Source organism: Coenobita brevimanus, chromosome 55, assembly GCF_032717465.1.
Source record: "Coenobita brevimanus isolate Jiangsu-jjx chromosome 55, ASM3271746v2, whole genome shotgun sequence".
Classification (NCBI taxonomy): Eukaryota; Metazoa; Arthropoda; class Malacostraca; order Decapoda; family Coenobitidae; genus Coenobita; species Coenobita brevimanus.
Window position 1 is genome coordinate 21644690 of NC_137008.1, and position 13558 is coordinate 21658247.

A 13558-nucleotide genomic window follows, 5' to 3' on the forward strand; every position below is an offset into this window, starting at 1 on the left:
CTCCTCATTTTGTTCACATCTCTGTCCTCCTCTGTACAGTTATTGTTGTGAGTGCTCAGGAAGTCTCCAACCATCTAGCAGCTGTGTAATTTGAGTATAACTGTTGTTGCATTTTTTCTTGTGCTGTGTAGCATAGGGTTAATTCTTAGGCCTAGTGAGGTTTTTTTGTGATTTATGTAAAGGTTCTTTTTGTCAGTCATTTTTGATAATTTTTGTATCTATAATAATTTATCTTGCATTAACTGAGCATTACACGGTGTATTTTCATTTTATCAGGGCTGACTTAGATAAATTTACTCTTGCTAATTTCGTGTTAATAGAGGCTATTGCAGTTAACCATATATTTAACCTGTTTTTTGCCATTACATTATCCTTATGAGTCCTGAATGTTTTGTTGTTAGTTTGAGCATTAAACTTTAACTTGTAATTTTACCTAACTCTTTTGTTTTGAACCTGGAACTTTACGGGACAGTAGTGACTTTTAGTATTCTCACTTAAAGTGTACATTATTCTTCTCTGTTCCGTAACAATATATATATATATATATATATATATATATATATATATATATATATATATATATATATATATATATATATATATATATATATATGTGTGTGTGTGTGTGTGTGTGTAATTCACCGGGTCGGTCAGGATCACTTGATGGTCGTGATTGTCAGCTTTTACCCTCCCGGAAGGGAGCTGAGAGCTCATATAGTCCGATCTAAGGGCAAGGCTGTGACCTTCACACACGCACACATCCGTCCCCTTGCTTAAGGGGGACAGTAACCACCCACTTCGTCAGTGAAACTTTTCGCAACCTGAGCGAGGCGCGAACTCCCGTCCACCAGTTGGCAAGCGGGAACGTTACCACTGTGCCAGCGAGCGGTGTGTGTGTGTGTGTGTGTGTGTGTGTGTGTGTGTGTGTGTGTGTGTGTGTGTGTGTGTGTGTGTGTGTGTGTGTGTGTGTGTGTGTGTGTGTGTGTGTGTGTGTGTGCAAGGAAGAATGAAGCAAAGGCCAGGAGCCCCTAAATTGTTCCCTCCAAGAAAAAAAAAACAAAAACAAATTCAAGATCAGTGCATTTCGAGATGCCTGGATAAACTGAGTTTGGAAGACTTGAGATCATAGGCAGAAAGAAATACGGACAGAGGGAGATACTTCCAGAGTTGACCTGTTGAATACATGAAGGGCAGTGAGTAATGGTTATCACTTCCATTATAGAGTTGGACAGAAAAGAGATGAGAGTTTGTTGTTAGACGGGTGCTACGCACCAGCCATAATGGTGGAGGGAGGCAAGCAGACAGTTCAGAGGAGCAGTGACCATAGAAGTAGCAACAGAAAAGAGATAAAGATGTAACAGTGCGGCAAAGAGACTGAGGTTAAAGGGAGACAGTACGAAGAGGGAAGTTAACGAGACAAAAAGCCAAAGACTCCACCTTGTTGAGAAGAGCTATATGTGGGGAGCATCCTTACACGTAAGAGTTGTACTCTACACAGGGGCACGTAAAACCCATGTATAAAGTCAACAGCTGTGCAGGGGGAAAGAAGGCATGGAGTCGGCTTAGGACACCTAATCTCTTGGAAGCAGTTTTTACAAGAGAGGTAATATGATCTTACCAAGATAAATTCCGAAAGAATGAAACCCCAATTATGTTTGATGATAGTGCAGGATTGATTTGGACCTTGTTTAAAATTAGAGGAAACCCGTGTGGGAAACTTTTTCTGGTTGATAATTGTACGAACTGATTTTTTGATGCAATAAAACAACAAGATCACTCCCATCCCAACCTGTGATATGAGCCAAGCCAGACATTAAGTGTGCCATAGCCTCATTTCTTGTTTGTTGAAGTAACTCCAGCCAAGCCAGACATTGTGTCAGCCTCATTTCTTGTTTATTGAAGTAACTCCCGAGGTGGATGCTGTGGGAAGCGAATGGAAAGGTGAAGGATGGAGTCAAGAGCATATGACTGGATAGGGTTAGATGTACAGCTTGGAAGGCCAGTGATGAATAAATGGAAAAGCGTTTGTGATAGGACAGAGCTCTGAGGAACACCACCATTGATAGCTCTAGAAGAACGATGGCTGACTACAACAGCTGCTATAGAACTACCAGAAAGGAAGCTAGACATGAAGGCACATATATAAGGATATAAACCGTAAGAGGGCAGTTTGGAAATTAAAGATTTATGGCAGACTCGGTCGAAAGCATTTAGATCAAGGGCAATGGCAATGTTTTCGCCAAAGTCACGAAAGGAGGATGATCAGGTGTCTGAAACATGGATGAGAGGATCGCCAGTGGAGCGTCCCTGGCGGAACCAATACTGACGATCAGAATGAAGATTGTAAAAGGAAAAATGATTTAATTTTTTTCGTTAGCAATAGACTCGAAAATTTTTTAAACACAGAATGTTAAAGCTACTGGGCGATAGGTAGAGGGATGGGAATGGTCACCCTTCTTTGGGACTGGCTGAATGAGAGCAAACTTTCAGCAAGAAGGAAAGGTACAAGTTAACAGACAAAGAGGAGTTTACCTAGGCAGGGTGTAAGCACAGAAGCACAGTTCTTGAGGACCCACATCAGGCCTATGTGTCTTGTTAGACTGAGGCCAGTGATGGATGAAAATACATCAACTAAAAAATTTTTAATGTCAGCCATGATGAAGTCTGAAGGAGGAAGTGATGGAGAAACAACACCGGAATCGTCTAAGGTAGAATTGGAGAAGAAAGTCTGTGCGAAGAGTTCTGCTTTATCAGTAGAAGAAATAGCTATAGAGCCATCAGAATGGGAAAAGAAGAGTGATGAGGTAGAGTTGTTTGAAAGACTTTTGGCAAGGTGCCAGAAAAAGCGGGAAGAAATTGAGTTGGAGAGTTGCGAGCACTTAGTACGAATGGAATTATTTTTAGCAGAGCGAAGAACAGACTAAGCACAGTTCTGGGCAGAAACATAAGAGAGATGAGATTAAGGGGTGACTAGGCTCCGGTTCCTTTTGTAGGCCTTCTTGCTGTGGACAGCATTAGAACATGCAAGATTCAACCAAGGTTTTGTTTGCATTAGTTATAGGAGATGAGACAAGAATGTATGCTTCCATGCCCAAGAGATTAACCTCCGTAATGTGCAGGGCACACTCGGATGGCTCTCGGCCCTGGAAGCAATGATCATTCCAAGGAAAATCAATGAAGTACTGTCTCTGGGGCTCCCAATCAGCATCTCCAAAGTGTCACAGCCGTCACTTCTTGGGAGGGTCCAAGAGCTTTACTGGACCGATGCGATAGGTTAAGGTGACAAGATTGTCATTGGAGGAGCCCAACAGAGAGAAAAGATTAACAGTGTAACCATATTGATTTGTTGTAAAGAAGAGGTCATGTATGTTGGAACTCTCCCCAAAAATGGTCATGGATACGGTAGGGTGCTGTACAATCTGCTGTAGGTCATTAAAGATGGAAAAGATGTAGGCTTGTTCACCAGGTGGATCAGCAAAAGGAAAGGAGAGCCAAAGGTGGTGATGAACATTGAAGTATCCTAACCTGGAGATTTCACAGAATGGATTGACTGATAGGATGTGTTTCATCTTAGAAGTAAGATAGTCGAAGAATTTTTCATAGTAGAGTTAGGGGATGAGTAAACAGCAAAGACATATTTAGCCAGTGAATGACAGGACAGCAGTAACCAGAGAGTAGAAAATTCAGAAGATTCAAGTTCAGGAACACAAGAGCAAGGTATGTTTTTGTATACATATACACAACAGCCGCCTTTGGCTTTGAAATGAGTGTATATAGAGAAAGCGGGGGAATACAGAATAGGTTTCTCTTTAGTCGCCTCAGAAAGCTGAGTCTCAGTCAGGGAGAGAAGGTAAGGTTTACAGAAGGAGAGATGGTGTTCAACAGAGTGAGAGAGGAAAAGCCGAGAATGTTGCAGAAGTGCTGAAGAAGTGATTCAGACAGTGGTTCTAGGAACCTCGCTTGGTTGTCACCTAGAGGACTGATGGTGGGGGCTTTATAAGGCTATATACGAGGATAAGAGTTACATTATCTTGGTATTGTTTTGTAAAAAGTAAGGCCTTATTATTGTAACCTTCATATTTCTCTCTCTCTCTCTCTCTCTCTCTCTGTATGTATGTATGTGTGTGTGTGTGTGTGTGTGTGTGTGTGTGTGTGTGTGAACAAAGATAAATTCGTTTTATGTCTTCTGACGCAAACTTGGAGGAAAGGTTGAAACTTGAGAATGACACAACGAACGAGGAACGGGTTTAAAATCAAGGCTATATTGCAAGTTTATCTTCAAAAGTAAAGTCTTCATCGTAATGAAAGTTTTTTTTTTTTTTTTGTAAGAAAATTCAAAGATCAATATCAAAGAGGAAAGTCACACCACAAGGTCACCTTAAACATTTTGTATATTATTGGACCAAACATGGTATAAGGACCAAAGGTCAAACAAGGATAAGGTAAGCGATTTTGATAGCAATTGTTCGAAGGTCAAAGTCACTGGGGAGTGTCAAATGTTTAGCCTTCACCCCGACTGATGGCGCGGTTGTTGCACATTCTGGGTACTTTTTGCCTGATAATTTTGTTCGTTTAATTTAGACTCAAAATGAAACCCTAAGTTGGATGTTCTCTCGGACTTGGGATATGATACTTTCCTCAGTACTTGATTTGCCATTACCAACAACTAAAGCCTGAATTGTAGATGTCACATTTAATGAAGCAAGTTTAGTCACCTAAGATTCACAACTTTATGCCATACTTCATGGCTGACCATATAGTCCTTAAACATTCTACCCGTCTCTTCTTCACCTCTCGCCCTCCTTCCCTCTTACCAATACCGTCAGTCAGACCATCCTAGTACTAGCGCCTGAACTGTTGTTAGAAAGGAGCAAACCTAACATCTAGGGAAAGAGGATGCGTCTGTGCAGCACCAGGTATCGGTGAATGGTGATGATGTCTGCAATAATTATTCTACTGTTTCTTTCCGTAAGTTGAAGAAATGAACATAGCTATTGCCACAGGAAGAATATGTTAACGAAACAACACTTCATGAAAATTTCTAACCATTTAAGACAGCCTGAGACAACACTATGTAAACAATGCCAGGAATTCATCCGTGAACCTCTGCTGTTGCATGGCGGAGATGTGGGTCTAAAAACCGTTTAGCCAAAAAAATCTTCGGCGAACTTTTGGATCAGTGCATACTTCTGATTGCAGGTATGCAGATACAGACTATGGGAGACGTATTATAAGGTTTCAACTCTCTCTCTCTCTCTCTCTCTCTCTCTCTCTCTCTCTCTCTCTCTCTCTCTCTCTCTCTCTTCTTGGTTAATCTTTAAATGTCATTTATAAAAACGAAGTAATTTTTAGGGCACGCCAGTTTTCATGAAGCGCCTTTATTCCAGGTGATATTGGTTTTTGAGGGGTCTTAGATATGCACTTATCCCATGAGTTACATACGATGTTCCATATATGATGCCACGCTGGATGCTCTGTCAGGTGCCAAGTGGCTCTCCACCCTAGATAGGGAAGCAGGATATCACCAGGTCAAGGTTGCAGAAAAGAACAAGGGGAAAACAGCCTTTTCATACGGACAGGGCTTATGGCAGTTCAAAGTGATGCTATTTCGCCCCCACTACTTTTGAGCATCTCATGGATCAAGTACTGGAAAGCTTACGTTGGCTGACAGCTTTCATCTATCTTGATGATGTAATTGTGTTTGGTCAGACTTTCGACCAGGAATTGGAGGGGCTGTCAGAGGTGTTCAACAGGATTTAAGGGGCGTCAGTTCAGATTTTTGGCTGAAAATGAAATTATGCATCAACCTACATGAAACTTTACTGGATAGTAGCTATGATACCTACTTAAGCGTGTAGAAAGTTTCAGGACGATACATGACAAAAAGAAAAAAAAAAAAGTAAAATCTTAATAAATTTAACCTAACTTTCACTGACTACTGCTCCTAGGTGAGTAAACAAATAATCATTTTTAAAATATCAGTGATTAAATTAATCATTTACAAATAAAGCTCAGGGATTAGTTCTGCCAAATACAGCTATAACTTTCACTGACTACTGCTCCTAGGTGAGTAAACAAATAATCATTTTTAAAATATCAGTGATTAAATCAATCATTTACAAATAAAGCTCAGGGATTAGTTTTGCCAAATACAGCTATTAACCAGTAAAATTTCATGTAAATTGATGCATAATTTCCTTTTCAACCAAAAAAAATGAATTGATGCCCTTTAAGCAGCACACCTCAAGCTGAAGCCCAAGCAGTGCTAGTTGTTGCAGAAGGAAGTAAAGTACCTGGGAGACATTGTAGGCAAGGGCGGTGTCTGTACTGATCCGACGAAAGTGACAGCTGTGAAAAACTGGCTAGTTCCATCTTGTGTGAAGGAACCATGGAGTGTCCTATTATCGGCGTTTTGTCAAGGACTTTCCAACGATAGTTGCACCTCTGTACAAGTTGTTGGCGAAGGGGCGGAAGTTGATATGGACTGCAGTGTCTCAGAAGTCTTTTGATGAACTCAGGCATGCATTGGCAAGCTCTCCAGTGTTGCCGTATCCAGATCAGAGTCAGCCATTCCTCCTGGACTGTGACGCTAGTGACTAAGGTAATGGTGGAGTCCTGTCACAGAAGGATGACAAAGAGTATGTGGCGGCGTATTACAGCAAGAAGCTCAGCCCACCAGAGCAGAACTACTGTGTGACCCATAAGGAGTTCTTGGGAGTGATAAAGAGCCTTGATTTCTTCCATCTCTAACTGTATGGGTCCTACTTCATTATCAGGACAGACCATGCTGCACTGAAGTGGCTGAAGACATTAAAGAATCCGGAAGGACAACTAGCATGCTGACTTGGGAAGCTGGACCAGCACAACAATGAGGTGCAGGACCGTCCTGGGCAGGTACATGGCAATGCCAACAGCCTGAGTCGTTAGCTTTGTGACCAAGTCTGCAAGCAGTGTAGTATGAAAGAAGATTGTAGCAAGAAATGCACCCCTACTGCAGTGACAGGATCAGTGTCAGATGAAAAAGTCCTGAAGAGGATGTATATGGGGGATTCAGATTTACAACCAGTGCTAGAGTGGCTGCAGCAGAGTACAGTGTGACCATCTTGGGAAGAGGTTTCCAGGTTCTGCCCTGGGATTAGGAGTTGCTGGAGTCAATGGGACCTTCTTCATTTGAATAATGGATTACTGGGGCATCAGTGGGAGACACCCAATGGCCTCAACAAGTATTGGCAACTGGTGGTTCCAGAGAAATGAGATTTGATATCTTGGATGAGTCCCATAACCAGATCACTAGTGGCCAACTAGGAGTGAAAAAAAACTCTAAGTCAGCTGTGACTGAGATTCTGCTGGACTGGCATGAGGCAGGATGTTGAAAAGTGGTGTCGGGCCTGTGATGTATGGTGTGCCATGAAGTGACTCAAGAAACGTGGTTGTGCCCCTCTTCAGCTGTATCAAGCGGGTACACCAATGGAAAGAGTCGTGGTGGACATTGCTGGACCGCTGCCACTCACTGAAAGAGTAAAGCGATATAGATGTGTCACCATAGGCTACTTCACAAAGTGGCCAGAAGCCTATGCTATCCCCGATCAAGAGGCTGCAGTTGTGGCTCACGTGTTGGTTGGCCAGTTTTTCTGTCATTTTGGGATGCCACAAGAGCTACATTCAGACCAAGGTAGAAACTATGAGTCTGCTGAGTTCCATGAGTGCTGCAAGTTACTGGGGATCAAGAAGACCAGGACGACCATACTAAGGTCATAGTCAGGTGGGATGGTGGAGAAATTCAACTGGACCCTAGGGCAAGAGCTGGCCAAGTACTGCATATAGGGGCAAATGGAATGGGACCAGAAATTACCTGCTCTCCTGATGGCAATATCGGTCAGCAGCCCATAAGTCTACCTGCTTCACCCATGCAAAATTGATGTTGGGCCATGAGTTATGCCTACCAATTAACCTGTAATGGGAGGACCACCTGGTGAGGAGCTGCCTACAGACACCTCCAGCTATATGAAGCATCTTAAGGGAAGGCTGGCTGAGGTACATGAAGTGCAAGGAACCCTTAAGTTTTCAGGAGAAGTGATGAAACGCAAGTAAGATGCCAAGGCAAGTAAGGTGAGCTTCAAGGATGGTAACAAAGTTTGGCTATGCAATCCTCAGCAGAAGTGACAGTCACCGAAGATGCAGAACCTGTGGAATGGACCCTACACTGTGATGGACTACTTGTCAGACGTAACATACCAGATTCTGGGAGGCAGGAAATCTCACCCAGATGTGGTACACTTGAATCGTCTGTGGCAGTACCATGGGCCATGACAGTACAGCTGGGATGTCATTGGGAAATCGTGCTCACTCCCAGCCGAGGATGTTGAGGAAGACCAAGGAGCTGAAGTACAAGAGGATGGTGACAGTTTCCCAAGTGAAGAAGTGAATCATGAAGAGGACCAAGTCATTTCAGGAGTGGACTGTGTGGAGGAGCAAGGATATGAATGGAAACAGCATAGAAGACCTGATAAGTTGGAGGACCATTTTGTGTATAATTAAGGTTTAGTCTGGACTGAGGATTAATAAACATTATGTAGTTTTGTTGGGACGTCAAAAGGACTAGGGAGGGGATGGTGTTGGGATGCAAGATTAGCTAGTCAAGTAGTTCTGGAGTATTCCCAACGATTCTTGAATTTCTCCGTTATGTGTCGGAGTTGCCAGATAGCCTGGTATTTGTGGGAGGTATTTTGTAAAGTTATGCATTAATTTTGTGCTCTTTTTCTCTATATTGTTATATTTATGTGACTGTTTCTTAAATCATTTTTTATTTTTCAGTTTGTATGCTAAAAAATTTTGAGTGCTACATAATGTATGAAAATTCTGGGATGTTTTGGATGTCTCCGATTTGGAAACTGTTGCTGCTACGAGTATGTGGTAGATCATGTCAGTATCTAGGAAGCGAAGGATGGAAGAGAGAATAGAGGAGTCTGAGTTTAGTTTGACCTGTGGTCTTGTGAAGTTAGCATAACTCTGGTACATGTGAAATCTGTGAAGCGTAGTTGGCGAGCATACCGCGTAATTACTTGGTAAATAAAGACAGCAAACGCTAAAAGCTTGTTTACATTCAGAGCCTGTGCTGATCTGTGTTGTACACTGAAAGACTGCCTCTAGGAATTATAACTCACTGGGCAATGTCCTTCCTATACTAAACTACTGCTGTTGCAGCCTGTGGCAGTGTCGGACATGGACGTAACAATAGGAATTCATACACTTAAATGTCAGTAGAGAAAAATATAACAGCTAATAACTGTTACAAAGAATGAAAAATAAAAACAATTAGTAACAACGTCCTGGCTTCTGCCACGCACTTTTTCTCATCATGGGAAATCTCCTACTATATGAAATTGAAATTCTATATCATATTCTGGATGCTACCTGTTTATATGTATTATTTTTCGTGTTACTTAACTGTGAGTCCTGTCTACATTTTCCTACACACCAGCACTTACCTCAGTTTTTTCAGCTTCACTGCTTGGTTGACACACAAATTTGAATCAATGAACACGAGTGCCAAATCTCTGTCCACTGGCTCCGCCCCCTGCTCTTCCCCACAACACTCACCCTATTCGCACTTGCTAACACGGCCCCTTTCTAAGCATCGGTTGATGCATCATCTTTTGACAGACATATTTACCAAGTCCGAGGACTTTAGCCTCAAATTACACAAGGAAATGAAACATGCTTCAAAGTTGGGGCAGTGAGTGGGGAGGCAGGGCGGCAATCTGTGGGAGCTGTACACGGCAGACTGCCGAGTCTCCAGCCAAACTGCACAGCTGAATACAGCCTCCCTCTGCCACCAAAAGTTACCTCACCTCTCTTCCTTCGTGCTCCTCAGTGACTCCAACAGCATGGAGAAACTTGCATTAGTAAGAGAAGGGAATGGAATGAATGAATGAAAGAAAGAAAATGTGACATGGCGGCACAACAGCAGAGGTCATATGCAGCCAAACATAAAATTAAAAGAAAGTAAAAATTTATAAAAAACGATAAAAAGCAGAGATAAACAATGCATAAAACAAATGAACATTATAAATGAAAAAAAGAAACCAAATCTAAAAAACATGGTGGAAAGATATGGGTTAAAATGAGAACACTATCATTAAAATACAAACTAAAATATGGAAAAGCCCTACAGCTTGTGTAGAAGGCCAGAACTCAACACAAAAGAAAATGTGCCTCCCCCCATTGCACAAGCCTCTTCCCCAAGAACCGAGGAAAGAAGGTTCGATCCGTTGCCAGCTCGGCACCCGGAAAAGGACTGCCGACGAAGGTCCCTAAGAATGGGGCATTCAACAAGGAGATGCCGCACAGTCAAAGGAACCAGACAGCCATCACAATAGGGAGGGGGGCGCCCTCTCCATTAAAAAACCATGGGTCAGCCTAGTATGGCCGATCTGGAGACGAGCCAAAGCTGTTTGCCACTGTTGGGACAGTCCCACATACTCCCCATCGCCCAGGATCATCGAATGCTGTGGAGTTTGTTAGCTCCTGCTGCATCCCACCTCTGCTTCCAGCAAGAGACGGACAGCCTCCACAGTGGCTGCACTTAAATCCTCGGATGGGACACGGTATTGAGGAGAGGAAGGGCGAGAGGCTGCAGCTCCCACCAAAGAGTCAGCACGCTCATTGCCCACAACCCCCACATGTGCAGGGACCCAACACAGTTGTACAGAGTATCCTCACCTACATAATAAGAAGAGCCACTCCAAGACAGATAAGACCAGGGGATGTGACGGGAAGCCACAAGACAAAGCTTGTAGGACACTGGCTGAGTCACTAAAAATGGTAAAAGAAGCTGGAGGAAAGCTAAAAATTAGTTCAACCACAACTAAAATGGCAGTAAGTTCAGCAGTACAAACAAATGCAGAAGGAGGGAGACTTCCACCATGGCTAAAATCACGAAAGATGACACCAAAGCCTGTCCCCACACGGGATTAAGAGCCATCAGTATATACAGGGATCGAGTCATTGTGAGCAGAGGCATGTTCTAAAAAATAAGACAAGGCTGCCTGTGAGGAAAGCGAGGCCTTCCTCTCAGGGAAGTAATCACATGGTTGTACCTCTGGAAGAAGCCTGGGGGCCACTCGGAGGACATGCACAGGGCAAACAGGAGAGGACTGGACACCCAACTCCTTCATGGCAGCCCTCACTCTGTACCCAAACGGGTGTGGATAGCGAGAGTGGGTGTCACAAAAGGGGAGAAGAGCGACCTCAGAGACAGCCTGACAACTCAGTGAGGCTGGAAGACGGTGAAGGCGGTGCCAACACTGTACCATCAAGGACTCCCGGCGGAGATCCAGTGGTGGTTCGTTCACATCAACCAACAGGCTTTCAATCAGCGAGGACAGGAAAGCCCCAGTTGACAGGCGAATCCCAGCATGGTGGACAGAATTTAGTGGCCGCAGCCGTGCCTCAGTAGCAGAGGAGTACACCACACACCCATAGTCCAATTTGCTCCTAACTAAGGCACGGTAAAGTCGGAGCAGGATGGTTCTGTCAGCACCCCAAGACAAGTGAGACAGGATCCTTAAGAGAGACAGGACACGGAGGCAAAGACTCGTAGTGAATGGGTATGAGGTGCCCACGTCAGTCTCCTGTTGAAGACAAGTCCGAGAAACCTTGTTTCATTGACACATCGCACCCTGTGGCCATATAACTGGAGATCCGGGTCGGGGTGAACTCCTCTCAAGCGGCAGAAATGCAAGGTCACCGTCTTTGTTGGGGAGAATTGGAAGCTGTGCACTGTGGCCCACCGAGAGACCCTGTCCAGAGCGAGCTGCATGCGACATTCAGCCATGGACATTCGGGAAGCACCATACCATAGAGCCAAATCATCAACATACAGTGAGGCTGACACCCCTTCTGGAATAGAGGACATTATACCGTTCAATGCTATTGCAAAAATGGTCACACCGAGGACATTTCTCTGAGACATCCCTTCCTCCTGAGGGTACGAAGGAGACAGGGTGGCACCAACCCTAACTATGAATGAACGGTCACACAGAAAATTTAATATAAAGAGGGGTAGCCTGCCATGTAAACCAAAAGAATGGAGTTGTTGGAAGATACCAAATCACCATGTAGTATCATATGCCTTTTCTAGATCAAAGAAAATGCACACTAGATGCTGCTGTCTAGCAAAAGCATCACATGCTCCAGCCTCAAGACGGACAAGTGCATCTGTTGTTGAACGACATTTTCGAAAACCAGACTGACACTGAGAAAGACATTCATTCCTTTCTAGGAAATACATCAGGCGTGTGTTGACCATTTTCTCAAATAATTTGGACATGCAGGATGATAAGGTAATTTGCCGATACTTCATGGGACTGTAACCTGCCTTCTCCAGCTTCTGGAATGGCAGGACGATGGTCTCATGCCAAGAGGTGGGAAGAGAGGATTCCCTCCAGATACTGTTATAAAGGCTGAGGGGAAAGGACAGTGCATCATCATCCAGGTGTCGAAGCATTGCATAGGGAATATCATCCGGCCCTGTTGAGGTGTTACAGCAGAGGGAAAGAGCAGATTGGAGTTCGTGACAAGAGAAAGGGAGGTTGTAGGACCCCACATTCACTGAACATTAGTCCAGTACCCTTGCCTCGTCTATCTCCCATTGTCTGGCAAATATTGGTGAGCTAGTACCTCTCTGACTGACTGCCACCAAGGCGGACACAAAAATATCAGCCGCAATTGCAGTCACCAACAGGCTCACCATTAGACATCAGCACGGGGGACCTACCTTGGGTGAATTTTCCTGAAATCTTTCACACCCTCTTCCATACCTGAGACACTGGCGTCTTTGAGTTTACAGATGATACATAAGCCATCCACGAGTCCTGCCTAGATTGTTTCAGTACCGGACATACCTTTGCCCACGCCTTTTTGAACTCGACAAGATAATGCACTGTCCTGTATCTACGATAACGGGAGAAAGCTAACTTCTTCTCACGTACAGCAACACTGCAATCCTCATTCCACCATGGGACTGGTCGATAGCGATATGTGCTAGAGGTTTTAGGAACAGCATGAAGGGCAGCAGAATGCAGAAGGGAGGTAAAGAATGAAACAGCCTGATCAATATGTAGAACGTCTTCAACGGAGACATCAACAGAAATCAGAGAAGAGAAAAGGGACCAGTCTGCCTTGTCCAATCTCCATCTTGGTAGACGAGAACAGGGACTAGATACTGCTGCAGTAAGGAGGATGGGAAACTGATCACTTCCATGGAGATCCTCCATAACCTCCCAGGTAAAGTCCAGGAGACAGTCAGGGGAGCAGACAGAGAGGTCAATTGCAGTAAATGAACCTGTTTGGGGGTGAAAATGGGTAAATGCCCCAGTATTGAAGAGGGCAAGTCCTCATCCTCCATTAAGGATGCCAACAAACTCCCATGTTGGTTATCAAGACAGTCACCCCACAAAGGGTGGCAACCATTAAAGTCCCCCAAGAGAAGAAAGGGCATAGGTAACTGACCAAGCAGGTTCTGAAGTTCCATCCTACTGACTGCTGTGTTGGGTGG